This window comes from Olea europaea, unplaced genomic scaffold (genome assembly GCF_002742605.1).
Source record: "Olea europaea var. sylvestris unplaced genomic scaffold, O_europaea_v1 scaffold1056, whole genome shotgun sequence".
In the NCBI taxonomy this organism is placed as follows: Eukaryota; Viridiplantae; Streptophyta; class Magnoliopsida; order Lamiales; family Oleaceae; genus Olea; species Olea europaea.
The window spans coordinates 111,653-129,561 of NW_019227904.1; positions in this window are offsets into that span (position 1 = coordinate 111,653).

Below are 17,909 nucleotides of genomic sequence, written 5' to 3' on the forward strand. Positions count from 1 at the left end.
TTTTTACTCAACTTTTGGTGCAAAAAGTGAATGGAACATGAGCTTTATATATATTTTTTCCTTCTTATAAAAGAAAAGATGATGAAAATTTGCTTGGTTGGGCATGAGTAAAGTGGATTGCGATCATAGGAATTGGTGCAAAACTCATATCAAGGTGCATGAGGGAGGGTGGGGCAAGAGGGGTGACCATATCTTTAAAGTTTGGGACCATGCACATGGTTTCGGGTCATTAATTCAATCGTGAATTTTTGGGATTTCCTTTTCTGTTTTCCCTTTAATATAACTCTAAGCATGGAATTGTATGTTCGAAAGTATTAAATTTATTTCTATTTACTTAAGTTGATCGTAAAAATAAATAAAATTTTATTTATAACGAAAACATTTTGAAAATTATAGCCTCTTTATCATTGTACATGCGATAAGACCTTCTACATGGCCCTGATTAGAATTAGAGTCACGATAAAAGAAATTAGATAATCGAGTTTTATTTCAATTCACGGATAAAGAGTATAAGTCCCCATCTGGTTCCTATTATTTGGTATTATAATTTTTAAAAGAGTATTTTTTGGATAATGTATGGTTGAAAAGGAGGAAAAACATTCGATTTACGTGTTATGTCATTTTATAGAAAATTGTATGATTGAAAATAAAAAAGAAAAATTATAATGTGAAATAATGGGAGCCAAACGGGACTATGGAATGAAGATTTTCATTTGGGCGGGGGGATATTTGTGTACATAATTGATTCTTTTTTATTTTTTATTTTTTATTTTGAGATTTTAAGCATAGGGGAAATTAGCATGTGGCGTGTCCGAAATGTAGGGGCAAAATTTTGTTACCCACATTGGTTATAACAAAGGATTAAAGTCAGGGATTAGTGGCACCTTGAACTAATCATCATTGAAATAAATAATTATAAAAGTAACCGTCTGGCATGGATTTCAGTGATCGCTTGACCTAATTAATTTGGGATTTGTGGAGTAAAAGAGAATTTAAGAACATCGTATGGTGTACGAAGTACACTTGCGTGGAAGTTCGGTTAGAATCAAATATCAGATAATTTCGAGAAAATTTGTTTAGTTTGTCAACTTAAATAAAGTCGTCGGGTGTTAATTTTGGACGTCCTTATGTACCACCTAAAGTATCCATAGAATAACCCATATAATAAATCGACTTTATTTATTTTGACAAACTAAACAAATTTTCTCTAACCCCCTCCAATAGGGGGCCGTCATGGACACCCTTATGTACAATATTATGTATCCATAGAATAATATTTATATATTACATTGAAAAAATTTAAGGCATGCCCCAAAAATTTGCAATACAAGATTTCTATTGTACTTTTAGGGGTTTTCTAATTGGGTAATTGATACAAAACGTCCATACATTTCATTTTTTGACACTCTCGTCCTAATCTTTCACCTCTTTGCATTGGATGTCATTTTCACCAATTTTTAACGTAAAATAACCAATATACCATTATATTTAAATAAAACAAAAAAGAAAGGAAAAATAAAGAATAAATTGCAATTATAGGCCCAAACTTTTAAAAAAGTGCAAATTAGTCCAAATAAATTATAAAAATATTTAAAAAAAAAACTCTCTCTCTCTTTTCTCTTCTTCTCCTCCCCTCCTCCACCTGACTATGATTTTCACCACATTCCGGCCACCATGGCCACTGGACCATAGTACCAACTTGAAGCCCTTACTGCCTTCTATACAACCCACTCAACAGTTGGCCTTAACTCCAGGTGAATTGGCCGAAATTTCTCTCCAAAATTTGCCAGTTGCACAAATCAAAATTGTCGGTAGCTCCCTTTTCAACGACTTCCAACCCAAGCCTAACATATTAGTAGATTCTCTTATCAAACCATGGTCCCCAAACACCTACTTAACCACCCAATCAACTTTTGAAACCAAACATTTCGGATGCAGTCATCACGCATGTTTCAGGGAAAATTTTGACGACTGTGGTGGACATCATGATTGCGAACCATCATATTTAGCACCCTCTCATCATTGTGAAGTTGTTACAACTATGGGTCTTCAGTAATTTTGCATGAATCACGCAATTGATTTTGGGACAATTCGAAGCATACGAGTTTAGATCCCCTTTCAATTAAGTAGTATCTGTATCAAATTTCTATCATAAGTGTTTAGGATTGATGGCAGCAATTTGTGGTGTGAGCTTGATGGTGGTGGTGGAGGAGGAGACGTAAGGAAGGGGAGTTGTTGAGGATTGAGAAATTTTTTTAAATTAAGTAGTATTTGTATCAAATTTTTTTTATTTGTTATTTTTAATATTTTAATAATTTATTTGAACTAATTTGCACTTTTTTAAAAGTTTGGACCTATAGTTGTAATTTATTTTTTTATTTTTCTTTTCTTTTTTGTTTTATTTAAATATGAGGATATATTGGTAATTTTACGTTAAAAACTGGTGAAAATTATGTCTAACGCAAAGAAAGATGAAAAGTAGGGGTAAAATTGTCAAAAAATGAAAGTATAGATGTTTTCCACAATAAACTTAAAAAGTGGGGGACGTTTTGTGCCAATTACATTTTTTTAATTAACTGAAATACCTTATAAGTGTTGTTATAGTAATATTTGATACTAATTTGTTGAAAAGATTTGACGAGTTTTAAACGAATTAAAGAAAATATATTTTAGGATAGAAACTTAAGATAAAAAAATTGTACTATCAAAAGTCAACTTCTATAGTTCAATTTTTTGTGATGATGAAATACTACAAATGTGCAATATTTTTATATTATATTTTGTACATAGAATTAGTTGCTAATACCTGAATTTAAATATCCATTAAAATTGCAAGATATATGAATAAAAATAAATTCATCTATATCAAGATTCATCAAATCAAAATTTATTTGGTACATAAGAATTAATTGCTAATACATGAATTTAAAACACCTATTAAAATTTTTAGATATATGAATAGAAATAAATTCGTTAATATTACTCTAGATTCATGTAGATCAAGATTCAACGAGTCTAGATTAATATGAACGTTCATTGATTAAGAATTAATAACACGAAATTCATACTTAACAAGGATTTTATAGTATTTATTACATATTGAAAAATAAAAAGTAAGGTATTGTTGATATAATTGAATTGTTATTATTCTCACTTGATGTGATATTTAATATATTTTAGATTTAATAATATTTATTGAAATTTAGTATACAAAAAGTATGTATATAGATTACTCATTTTTCTGGTATGGCTTAAAATTTTAATTTTAATTATACATTTATAAAATTTATAATTTTTTTAATTAAAATTTCAATAATGTATTATTATCAACATTTATGAAAATTGACTTTTAGCTACACCAAACTTGGTATATAAAAAGAACTTCCCCTCTCTCTCTCTCTCTCATGTAGCCACAAAGCTCATTATCAAAGACAATGGAGAAAGATTAGTCCAACTGAGAGAGAGGTAGAGGTGTGTCTACCAATTACACCTTCAGTCGCCTTGCCCTAAAGGGAGTTCAACTCTCCTCCATAGTATGAACAAGAACATGGACCTCAGAGGTCCTTCAATATATTTGACCGGATTGGCCCATCAATGCTTAGAAATAGATCCCAACAGCAACCTTCTATGACCAGACCATGTGACTATATTCAAAGTCAAAGGCCACAGCATGTCTCTCCACGTAGAAATAGATGAGAGAGACGAGACACTACAAATTTGAGTAACCAAGCTGACCAATCTCAATCGTCCCAGTATCAAGTCGAGGAAGAAGATTTAGATGGTCTACGTAGATCCTTCAAACTGGATGATAATGATGGCAAATTTCCACTTTTCACAAAAGTTGAAAAATACCCATGTCCTCAACCTTTTTGCACCCATTGAAGATTCCCAAGTATGAAAGGAATGGTAAAATGCAAAACATCTTAACAATTATAAAACTCACATGAGTCTAAGAGGTGCCTCGCCTGCAATAAAAATGTAGGACCTTTTACCTTACATTTACTGGGGCCACTGAAATATAGTATAGTTGGATACCAGCATGGAATATCAGGAGTTGGTCGGGCCTTAAAAAGGCCTTTTTAAACAAAAACCTATCTAGTAAATATGGAGAAGCCCCCATTCAACGCCTTCGAGATATGAGGCAACCGGAAGGCAAACCCTTGAAGAGTCATCTGGATCGCTTCACAGATAAAATGACTTACTGTGAATAAGTTACCAATGGAGAGGCCCTTTTAGCTTTAAGAGAAGACCTCAATATGAATACTCTCTTTTGGAAAGATGTGTGAAACAAGAATTCCACCACTTATGATGGCTCATGAAATGATGTGAAGGGAGATCGTCAATAAAAAATTGATTGATCATCAAAATCAAACCTCCATGGGACTTCCACTTCCTTAAGCTGGGCATATCATCGTTCATACATTAGGTCAGGCATTAGCCACTTCTATTTTAAATGATGTCATTCTTTGACCTATAAAGAAGTTAGATCCAATGTCCCAAGGCAATCAATCCATCCAAGATTTAGAGGCAGGGGTGGAGTAATGAGCATAGATATATGCCCTATTGAACTTATCATATAATCTATATCCATGGTATAAATGATTGAATGTCCATGCTACAATATATGAAACGAACTGATGCATATACTAGTAGAAGAGAGGATCGACACATGCAAAGGAATTTGTCCTTATCCATGTATGATCATTCGTCTAGGCAATACAAGGCAGGGCAAAGCAACATCCTAGGGAAGATTTTACTTGCCATAGGAGGGACAATTGTAGGGAAAGGCCTAGAAGTGGACAAAATAATGCTCCCATTCGAAAGATGGATACTATTATTGAAGGTCGACATATTGGATGAGAATCTCAAAACGCTCAAAGAAACTATGCCAGGATAGCTAAGGACCCTCCTATGACTAGTTACATAGTTAATAACACTCCTATAGAATTCAAAACATGCCACCCATTACTTTTACATAGGAGAATGCAGTGGGTCTACATTACTTTCATTGTGATGCATTAGTGGTGAGGGCTATTGTGGTACGTAATGGTCTGAAGCTATGCTAGTTTACAATGGGGAGTTCCATTAATATATTGTTCGAAGCCACATATGATTAATGTTGGTGGATCATAAACTCATCTCCATGACTTCTCCATTATATGGGTTTACAGGATATAATATTATTTCGAAGGGAAAAATTACTCTTGCAATAAAAATGTGGTTGCCAAGGTTTTACATCCCACCATTTTATGTAATTTCTTATTCTGGATCATAAGTCACCTATCATTTAGTGTTAGGAAGACCCACATTAAACGAGCTTTGGGCCGTTATTTCTATTTACCATCTATGGATGAAGTTCCCTACTGAGCATCGTACTATAACTATTAGAGCTGATCGAATGGAATTGAGAGAACGTTATCTCAATTTTTTTAGGAAGGCTGAACCTCGTGGTGTTAACATGGTTTTGGTTGATGGTCTTGGAAATGCTTGATGCACTGGAGAAGGGTAGACCTCTAAATAGAGGAGACATCAAAATGATAGGCAGTTCTGAAGAAGAGAGGATCCCTGAAGAAGAAATGACCACTGAAGAAGGGACCATGGATGATGAATTAGAGCTATGAGTTATGGTGTCCAACTCTTAAACAGCTCCAGTGGAAAAATTAGAAAGCTTTCAAGTAGATCCTTAAGACCCCACAAAAACATTTCAAGTGGGAAAAGAACTAAATCTTGAAGCCATGGTAACACTCAAAAGTTTTTTATGCAAGAACTTGAATATACTTGTTTGGAGGTATGAGGACATGGTGGACATCGACCACAAGGTGAGTTTCCACCATCTCAATATTGACCTAAAGTTTGCCCTTTATAGGCAAAAAAGGAGAGCATCAACTTGGAAAAGTATGTGACACTAAAAGAAGAAGTGAAGAAGTTAATATCTATTGGCTTAATTAGGGAGACCATTTATCTGAAGTGGATCTCCAATCCAGTCCTAGTAAAGAAACATAACAGTAAGTGGAGAGTATGTATGTGTTTTTCCAACCTTAATCAAGCTTATTTGAATGATAGTTTTCCACTTCTAATATTGATCAACTTGTGGATTCCACTGTAGGACACGAATTATTGAACTTTATGGACGGCTATTCAGGTTATCATCAGATTTCCATGTTACAGATGAAAAACACCCACTTTATCCCAGATAGAGACCTTTATTGCTACAAGGTGATGCCCTATGACCTAAAGAATGCTGGAGCTACCTACTAGAAGCCTGTTAACAAGATGCTTGTTGACTTTATTGGCAAGACCATGGAAGTTTATTTGGATAACATGCTGGTAATATGGATATGTGAAGCACCTTGATAAATCATTCTTAATATTAAGGAGGTATAAAATGAGATTGAATCCTCTCAAGTGCACATTTGGTATTGCCTCCAGAAAATTCCTAGGCTATATAATCAATTAGAGAGGAATAGATGCTAATCCCAAAAAGATTAAGGATTTGATTAAGATGAGGTTTCCTAAGAAATCCAAGGAGGTGCACAATTTCAGGGGATGGGTGATAGCTTTGAACCGATTTGTTTATAGGGCTATCGACAAATACATTCAATTTTCAAAGAACTAAAATGAGGAAAGAAGTTCTGGTGGAATGAAGGAATGTGAGGAGAGTTTCCAAAGGTGAATGAAGAACTTGGAATAGGCCCCCTCATCTCAAAGCTAAAGATTGAAAATCCATTGCTATTGTACTTAGTAGTCTCTGTAGAAGTCATAAGTTCTGTCTTTATAAGAGAAGAAGAAAACCTCTAGTTGCCTATCTATTTTGTAAGCAATGTCCATTTATCTATAGAAACTCGCTACACAGACATGAAAAAGCTTGCCTTTTCCTTGGTTACTGCTTCTAGGAAGTTGAGATCATATTTTCAGGCCCACAGCCCACCGTATACAGGTATTGACCAACTTTCCACTTCAGTAGGTATTTCAAAAGCCCGATGCTTTAGGGAGATTTATGAAATGAGTTGTGGAGTTGAGTGAATTTGATAACATTTACAAGCTAAAGGCTTTTGGTAGGTATACCGATTCGATCCGAGCTCTTGGAATTGGGGACAAGCACTAATGAATTTCATAGTAGAATTTGTTAATGTTCCAAAAATAGAAATGACAATGGAACCAATGAAGCCCCCAGCAAATGAAGCCTTTTTATTGATGCTTCTCAAAAGAAATAGGCTGTAGGGCTGGGTGGTACTAGTCAGCTCAGAAGGTCACAAATTTAATTGTACAGTAAGATTTGGATTTAAGGCCTCCAACAATGCAGATAAGTATAATGCACTATTAGTTGACTTTAGGTTATCCAGAGAAATGCAAGTAAAAAGACTAAGGTTATTAGTGATTCATAATTGATGGTGACCCAAGTAAATAGTAACTTCGCCGTAAGGGATAAGGGTATAGTAACAAACCTCAAGCAGGTTATGAATCTTCTTCCATCTTTCGAAAAGCTTAAGGTAGCACATATCTCACACTGAGAAAGTCCACGCTGATGCCTTATCAAAATTGGTCAACAGTAAATATTCTGAACTGCTCAAGGCAGTCCCAATTGAACACTCACCAAACCCTCAATCTTTAGAGGATCAGAAATAATGTAGATTGAAGGAACTACCTCTTGGATGTAGCCAATTATAGTTTTTCTCAAAGATTAGGTTATGCTAGATAACAAAGATGAGGCCCACAAACTCAAAAGAAGGGTTGTGCATTTCATACTTTAGGATGATTTACTATATAAGAGAGGATTTTCTCGCATCTTCTTCGATGTACTGTTGGAGAAGAGTCTAACTGCGTCCTTCACAAGATTCATGAAGATATTTATGGCAACCATACAGGTGGCCCACCACTTTCATATAAAGTATTCATCCAAGGATACGACTAGCTTATTTTCAAGCAATATGCACTTCAGTTCGTGTGAAAGTGTGACAAGTGTCAATGGATCTCCACAATTCAAAAACAACCCTCCCAAGAGCTTATGGTGGGTTCAAGTCGTTGGGTGTTTGCTAAGTGAGAAATTGATCTCATGGGCCCTCTGCCCAAAGAGATGGGTAGTGCTAGTTATGTAATTGTTACCATTGACTACTTCATAAAATGGGTAGAAGATGAACTCTTGGCCAAAATCACTGAAGCCAATACATTAAATTTCATTTCGAAGAACATTGTATTCAATCAATAAATGCACTTCTGAACCAATGAGTTTATTACTCTCCAAACCTTTTTCATGGCTGAATCAAATACCACGAAGGAAGTCTTTGCATGGAAGGGCCACCCTTTTACAAAGAAATGATTAGCTTCAAATTGAAAGGTATGGTGCACCTATATGGGGCCTGACTTGAAGCCTACAAGGAAATCCCTCCCATGGATGGATCAAACGGCAAGAAATCTTTGTACGAAAGAGCCATCCCTTGGAAAGAAATGAAATGCTCCTATGAAAGGTTTCTAACAAACAAAAACTCACACCGTTTTATATAATATGATCCCCCATAGACTAACTACACTAACATCGAACTTATATAGGCAATGGACTTCATATTATTATTATTTAAAAAGGTCAAATGATACTTAATGGACGAACCCTTTATATTTAGAAATTATTTCAAAGTCGCATTAGTTCGGAGTTAAAGATGTCGTCCAATTTTTAATCAATTGCTGTTTAGTTTAGATTATTAAATCTGCTCGGTATTAGATATTGAATATCAGTTTGTATTATTTGTGCAGGCGTCAATAACAGGCATCAAATTCATCAATCAGTTGCTGATCAGTTCAGATTATTATACCAGCCTTGAAGCATATCATAGCCATGCCGTTACCTAGAAAACCCCTTTTGGTTGTATTTTTTGAATAAGAGGCCATTTTACAGTTCTTAGAAAACTAAAAATCCAAAGAAATTAGTCTACGACTTATACAAATATCAAACTAAATAATTGGAATAAAGAAAGTTGATTGCTTGCAGGAAAGAAGTTATGTACTCCCGAAAGATGCAAGGATTTTTTTACTTGCTTGAAAGTTTTTCATGAAGTGTACAAAGAAGAACAAATGCTTAAGGCCTCCTTTTCTAGATGATTAAGACAAATCATAAATGTCAAATAACCAACATTCAATCTTGGACATATACCTGTGCACTCATCTAAACCGTTTGAACTCAAAGGGCGCCTATTTAGATTGGAATAAGTGACCCAATTTAAATTGTACTTAACATCCAATGTATCGCCTCTAACAATTGTTACAGATAGTTATCATTTCACATTTAATGCACAAGCAATACGCGTATGGAAAATAAGAAAATTGCTTCACTGTCGTATCTTGGAAAGGTGAGAAGTTTTCAAATAATTGTAGCACACGTCCTATCGAAGTCTCTTTATATATTGGTTTTGCCTATGCCTAAAAGGGCTTTGCATTAATAAATACACATCAGCAGGGTCATCCTCATTGCAAGGGCAATGTCTTAGTGAATTTCAGCATTATCACAAGTTCAACCACATCAACATGCTCGCTCTCATTGCAACGGAATCGCCTTAGTGAATTTCAGCCTTATCATAGGCTTCAACTACATCAACTGGCTCTCCCTCATTGCAAGGGCATTGCCTTAGTGAATTTCAACCTTATCATAGACTTCAACCACATCACCTTAGTAAATTTCAACCTTATCACAAGCTTCAAGCACGTCAACAGGCTCACTTCATTGCAAAGGCATTACCTTAATAAATTTCAGTCTTATCACGAGCTTTAATTATATCAATAGGCTGACGCTCATTAGAAGAGCATTGCCTTAGTGAATTTCAGCTTTATTATAGGCTTTGACCACATCAACAGGCTCGTGTTTGTTGCAAGGGCATCGCTTTAGTAAATTTCAACTTTATTACGAACTTCAACCACATCAACAAGCTCACCCTCATTGCAAGGGCATTACTTTAGTGGATTTTAGCAGTATCACAGACTTCAACCAAATCAAGAGGCTCATCTTTATTGCAAGGACATTGCCTAGTGAATTTCGACCTTATCACATACTTCAACCACATCAGTAGGCTACTCTTTGTGATGGCATTGCCTTAGTGAATTTTAGCCTTATCATAGGCTACTAGGTCAACATGCTCGCATATTGCCATAAATTTCTACCCATACTGTATACTATAAATCCATTCATTACATTAATAACCATGTTTTGACTTAGGGGACTATTGTGCTACGCTATTTCTATTTCTTCGCAACGAAAGCGCCATATATACAACACGCCAAAGTAACACTTCAAATAGCATCATATCAATTCTTTAAAGAAAAGGTCAACAACACATATATTTTTAGGTAAACAGCAAGCATATTTCAACATAAAAGTCCACACATTATATGAATATCCATACATAAATTTCGACGACTATTATTAATATTCTTCTAGCGAAACTTCAAATAATACCATGTGGTAGTTATAGGGCAAGTGAACTTGGGCCTGCACTCCATGTCACTTCGCCCAAATAACAGTTTGGTCGAACCCCCATGAAAAAGTCAAAGTTGCTGAGGGATCGACAGAAAATCTTCTACATAATCTTCAATGAGTGATTGGTGTGACGATTTACTAATACTGCCACCCCCGTCCAGCTAAATAGGCCAAATCTAACTATTGCATCGAATTTTGAGCAACAAAATTGTATTAACATTAAATGTTCATGATTGTTTGATACTTATGATAAGAGGCCTCAACTGTTTGGATGAGGCCACCTATATTTTCATCCAATCGTTATCATTCATCGTCTTCTACTATAAAATCTCATACAATGTGCCTTTTCAATGGTAATGAATGTTTAAACTCTCAAATTATAACTTTGCTATCTGCATTTACTTAGATTTTCACCTCCGAAGCTGAACCCCTTTTTACATAAGAGGCTAGCGTCTAAAGCACTTCCCACACTCAAATACTATTGCTTCAATTGACTTGATCATCGGGGTATGCGTGGCCACCTCCCCTACCATCGAAGAAGGCTAAGTGTGGTTAACGATTTGTCCTAATGTGCAGGAATAGGCTTACATGGACACGATAGGTTTTGAGATCTATTGACCACGTTGGAAGTATAAAATTTGATGTCAACATTTTGCATTTATATGATTAATTTATAAACCATTGTCTAAGTTTTACTCAAAACAGTCTACTTAAACTGTTCAGGTTTTATTTTTAACCCTACATTTTATTAGATCTACAAATTTTATTCACTTTTTAATCACATTTTTGATGTGATTTACCAACTTATAATCTCCAAAAGATTTGTCAAACATGGGTTATATCGATGCAAATATTTAATATACCCTACTCTTTGAATGTACAATACTCAATTGATATTACGTTTGGTCGAATGTAATGTTTCTTTTCCATATGAGTAAAAAAATTAGGAGTTACTTGTTTTGATTACTTACATATTTTCAAGTTGAACTAATAAACAAATTTATTTATTTTGAAATTATTTACAAATTAATCATTTTATCTTAACCAAACAAGAAGCCATAACCAAAGGCTCATCCCTTTGAAATTTCTTTGGCCTGTGAAAATCTAAATTCTAAACACAATTGATTTTAGCCAATTTGTCACCTGTATATTTTTAGCAACCTACTCATTAGAACTTTATATGCAAACTTTACACCCTAATATAAATGTACTTGAAAGTACAATGTATATGTACCTTATATACACATACAAGTGTATGTATATGCAGGTAGGGTAGGTTAGGGGTGGGGTGGGGTAAAGACGATGCATGTGAAGGGCAAGAAGAAGCACATGCAATATGTGACGTGCAATTTAGTGCATACAACTTGGGATGATATAATTAATATATATACAACACAGAACCTAAGCATGGCAGTGTGTCCATGTCTGGGGATCTTTCCATGTTATTTGGTAATGGTTGCAATTATTCTTGTCCTCTTCCCTACTAGCCCACTTTTCTTCTGATTATGACTTTTCGCGTCTCTATTCATGAACATGTACACTTGTACGTCTTGATGTTCAATAGTAGAGTCAGAATTTTCACTTGACACTTTGTCAGGTGACATTATTTAATTCGACAGTTTAAATTTCAAATTGGATTTCATTCAATTGACATTTGATAGCAATGCAAGTGTCAATCAAAGTGTAAAAATTAATGTACAAATAGGAAAGTCCATTTTTACGATAAAGATGATAAATGTTGAAGGAATAAAGCATATGTACATGCATTTTTATTATATTAAAAAATTCTAATTTTCTACAAAATTTAAAATATTTGGCGGGCCGATCGCCATCTTTGTTCTGTGTGGCTCCAATACTACTGCTATAAACTTATTATGCGATCCACGCTGGGGGTTGAAGAAGAGATCGTATCAATTCGATTAGAGTGAATAAATATTAAATACTTCACACCAATTTGATTTAAAAAATAAGAATAATTAAAAAAGTAGTAATATTTTTGTATTTTAAACTTGGATGGGCATAACTTATTAATTAGATTTTATATTTTGAAGAAAGAGGAAACACATTAAACAATAGTAGAAAGTCACTTCGAAGAATTCCATTCTGTCACCCCCTCACATCACGTGGCTTATGGCCACAAGAAATTGAGTTCAATGGAATTAGGTTCTTTGGAGTGAAGATTAGGTACATAGCATACTTCCCACTTTAGCTGGCAGCCTTATTTATAGAGATTTTTTTGAAGGACGTTTTATTTAAAACTTTAGTAAATTTTGATAAAAATTGAATTTGTAGATCACATGAAATATATATAGCTAAAATTGACATTTGACAATTTAGAAAAGTGATAAAATTTGTATCAACGTTTTATCAAAAAACATTTAGTGAAAGAGCAGTATAGTAAAATCTTGATAATTGAATGTTCGATAAAAATAATAATTTCGCTTAAATAATAAAATTTTTCGATTCCGATTTTGGGCTAATTTTACTAAATTAATAACCTCGTTAAATGTATAAGATACTAATATTTTTTGAGATCTTTTAAGGCCCAACAATATATAAAATAATAAATGATTAAATTCATAAAAGTTCATATTAATACAAATTAACAAACCTTTAATTTGACAATATTTTCTTCAATTCGTCTCTTTTTCAACATATGCATCTAAAATCTTTTGCTTTTTCATTGTACTGAAACCAACTCAACTTCGTTTCTAATTTTTTGCAATGCACCTACTACATTTGACATATTTTTCATTTTATACAAATTAATTATTTAAGGTTACGATGGTTAAAAATATCTCTTTTAAAAAAACAGTTGGTAAAACACAATTATCATCTGAATCATGATCATCATTAATAGGTGTATTGAGTATCCTTGAATAATTATATCTCAATCAGTATTAGATTCCGTTACTGTATCATTTTCACGAAGATAGTTTAAAAGGTGCTCGACATCCATTATATTTTTATAGCATAGACCAAAAATAGTTTCACACAATCCATTGATTCCTTCATCTTCACTAGCTTTTGATTCAACATTAACAACTTCATTTGACTGAACTTATAGATTTTTAACTCATTTGAAATGAAACGCCATAGTAGGAAAAAGGTATGAAATTTGGAATGATTGGGGGTCTTAACTTAAAACTAATACTATAGAAATTATGTTCCGTGCATACATGAAATAACTTGAACTATTAATATTTCAAGATATTAAATTTGAAGCCCATGCATGCACATTAATGTTTTCCTCTTTAATGGATGTATGTGTGTGCCTTTTTTGTGTGATTCATAATATAGTAAAATATAATACAAGTTATAAAAGTATAAAATACTCTATAAACTAATAAATATTCAATTATTGATAAATTAATAACCCCTCTAAAAGAATAATTTTTATCAGTCCTAGCATTATTATTTTACAGAGGTTTTACAGTATTATCGTATTTGTATCGAGTTACGAGTTTATTTGATACTTGAGTCAATTTCTTTAACATATTTCACGTTCGTTAAAGAGCAAAGTCTTTGAAAAGAGGCTTGGTAGTAAGAGTACTTAGGTGTAATTATCGTATATATAAGAATCCTTTTTCTAGTCTCTTTTGACATGGTTAAATTGAGATTCAAAATTAAATTTCGATAAATTCAACAACTATAATGCAATGCAAGAATGAAGCAATAAGTAACTAACACCCCGACAATTGAAATTCCTACTTATTTAAAAGTTTTCAAAACTTAATTTATTTCAACTTTTAACTATTTCACTGAGGATGAGGTATGTAATAGTTAAGATACCTCTCAACTCGGTGCATGATATTTGCCGGAGAGGAATTTGTGGTTCTAAAGAAAGGCCTATTTCAGCCCTTTAATCTATTTTTCAGTAAACTAATTGGGTCTATTGACTTCAGTCCAGCCCAACATGGGTGGGTGGCACGTAGTTTTACAAGATTTTCACATGCTCTTTTTGTTGCGATATTTCTATGTTTGCATTTCCTATTTATTTCAATTAATATCAAGGGCATGTCCTCTTTTTTTTTTTTTTTTTTTTTTTTCCCCTTCAATTTTTTTTTTTTAATAGCAAAATTGACGAAAGGATTGAGTTTAGTGCAAAATCATAGTTTGAGAACGGTAACCATAAATTTTTAAGTTATTTGTCATTTACGATTATTTAATTAGCATAAGTTAAACAGCAATGCTTGTTTTAGTGGTAAGCTTGTTGGCTTTAATCCTATCAAGGGATCGAAACCCATGATATCCAAGTTTGCAAAATTAATTTTTGTGATTGGGTCAAATTGGATGGTCGGGTTTACAAAAAACCACGTTTCTTATCAAATCTCTATCTATATGTATATCACTTGTACATTTGGATACAAACGGTTAGGCCATGATTACAGTTGTAAGAAATGACAAATTTTTGGCTAGAGTTTCGAGAATTGCATACATTTGACTTCACCTGTGCATAGATATTTGTAGTCGAGATTTTTTTTAGAATTAGATTAAGATGATTAACACGCATCATTGGTTGGGGAATTGTTACATTCTATTAAGTTATTTCCTTATTAAACGGAATTAGCATATTTGATGTTATTATGTGGATCTTTCTTGATCTCAATAATTATAAGGAGATATCTAGGAATTGATAAGATACTTTGATTGTGGAATAAATTTACTTAAAATACACGATAGTATCCCTATCATTATAAACCACAAATTGATTACCATAGATAAAGTGCTTCGCTAACTACCCTCCACCCGTCGAGCCTTTTTATGGTTTGCCCATCAAATTGTGAGGTTTTTGCGGAGGGTGAGGCTTAACTTTATGAGATGATGTTGCATTGGCATAAACGAGGTATGCAGGGGTGAATCCAGGATTTTGAATCAGCACGGGCGGCTGTTGACTGTCGACTGTCGGCTGCAATAAAATATTCAGAGCTCGTTTGATGTACTTTTTTTTTGTTGCAAAAAATACATCTTGGAATAGTGATTTGATGAAGAATAAGTGGTTAAAAATAAGAAATTTTTTTGAATTTACATGTAATATTATTTTATTAAAGAATGTGATTGAAAATAAGAGAGAAAAATGTATTATAAAATAAATTGGAATTAAAAAAGGCATAAAATTTAAATATAACAATTATTTTGTTGAAATTGAATATATATAATTTTGTTATAAGAGTAAACCGTACTCACCAAATGACATTGTTGACAAATTTTATATAATACAAAGGAAGAGCACGTGTTCAAATATAATTGCATTAAAACCGTTACAATTAACATATATAAATTTGTTAAATTTATTGTCACAAATCCATTAGTGTTGTAGTTGTCAATCTCTTAACAATTCTAACTAGATGTCTGTTTTCAAATCCCCTCATCCATATTCCATCAATTTTTGGTAAAAATTCTAGAAACAAAAAAATCATACAATAAAGTTGTTGTAAAAGGAATCGACCCCAGGTCTTGCAAGAAGAAAATGCTACCCTACCCATAATATAACCAAAAAAATGTATATCTTGTTAACAAAAAAAAAGAGTTGCCAGCGGATCCAGCACGCGCGACCGCGGGTGCTCGCCGGGTGCTGGATTCGCCGATGGAGGTATGCGTGAAAGACTACCTAGCAACGCATGGCTCATACTTCCTAGGTGGCGCTTACGTGGCTTCTAAGTAGATTTAGGTATTATAGTTACCTCACTCAAACTCAATAAAATGCAACTTCATGAAATTGAATATACGTAGGTTGAAGGCTAAGAAATATCGTATAATGAAATTTAATGTTTAATTGTTATATCTCACTTTAAATAAAATAAAATCCAACTTCATAAATTAGACTCACGAAGGTTATGTATAATAACGTAAATGATTGAGTCAAAATTTAGATGGTTTCCATTTTCGTCCTTAAAGACTAATTCTGTAACTTGAGGATCAACAAGTTAATTTTTATAATTTTGGATCAATTTGTCACTCAACAATAGATTGGGATCAAATGTGCAAACCATTTATATTTAGGGCTTGTTTTGACCCGATTTTTTCACCCAAAAAATTGATTTTTTGACCGTTATTTCATTATTTCAACCGTCATATTTGATTTCTTCTCTCACAGGTGAATCCCACTTTTCTCTTAACGATCAAAAAATCAATTCTCAAAATCACTCCCAAGGCTTTTAATCCAGATGGCAAGGCCACATTGATAAGAGTGTGGAAAGACGATACCATCCTTGTAACGGTGAGAAGTCAAGTTGTAAACTGAAGAAGGGGTGGGGGACATTTAAGTCATTAAACAGAAATTCAAAAATTTCGTGATGTGCGGATATCTTCGTTTGAATTGAAATGAATACAAAGCATTAGGGTTTTTATTTGCTTGCTATGCTTTGCTCTCTGAGGTTTTGGGGGGCAGATATTCTTAAACCCTCGAAATAGAAGCTATTATCTGATTTCTCGCATCTTTAAATCCACATTCAGGTACTCTTTTAATTTAATTGTTGAGATGTTCCGATTTGGGTGAATTACTTCTTTTAGTGCAAAATTTCGAGCAAAAGTTTTCTGTATTGATTGAAATTCAGTTCAATGAGCTTTCCTTCTGCTTAAGTTTTTATCGATTATCACTTTTGCTGTTGTTTTATGGTACTGTCCTTACTTGAGCGCATATTAGGGTTTATCATTTATGAATATGTATATCGTATATGTAGAACATATGTGAGGTACGTGTACAATATTTTTCTGAATTTGAACGAGCACTTTGGGTAAATTTGCCTGTCTAAACGTACCATGAGTTAATGTTTTTATTTGTCTGCGTACATTTCAAGTAGAATTAAGTGAATATGTAATTCGCTAGCCTTTAGAAAGATAGAATATGGTGCACTCTAATTTGGAATTGTGAAATAGTTCGAGTATTTCAATTTTATGTATACATACATACATACATACATATGGTTAGAGTTTATACATTCATGCATATATCTTTCACACAATTATGTCCAAAGAGATATCTAGATGCATAATTCGAGAGTTGGTTTTTATATGTATATGTTTTGTGAATCTCTGGTTTTGTGTTGTTCATGATTTTTCTTTTATTTTGGTAGAAAACCATAAAGAGAGATGAGCGCATCAGTCCACCGGACTCCCAAATCTGGGAGGCAATCCCAGTTCTACCAAGATTTAGCAACCCCTGTATCTTCTCTAAGATCTGAAGGGAAATTCACGACTCCAGGTCAGGCAGCAGCTGTTTTGGCTCTAAGGCGTGAAAATTTAGGAAACTCTGATCTATCCAATATGGCAGGGCCACATTGATAGGAGTATGGAAAGACGATACCATCCTTGTAACGGTGAGAAGTCAAGTAGTAAACTGAAGAAGGGGTGGAGGACATTTAAGTCATTAAACAGAAATTCAAAAATTTCGTTATATGCGGATATCTTCGTTTAATTGAAATGAATACAAAGCATTTAGGGTTTT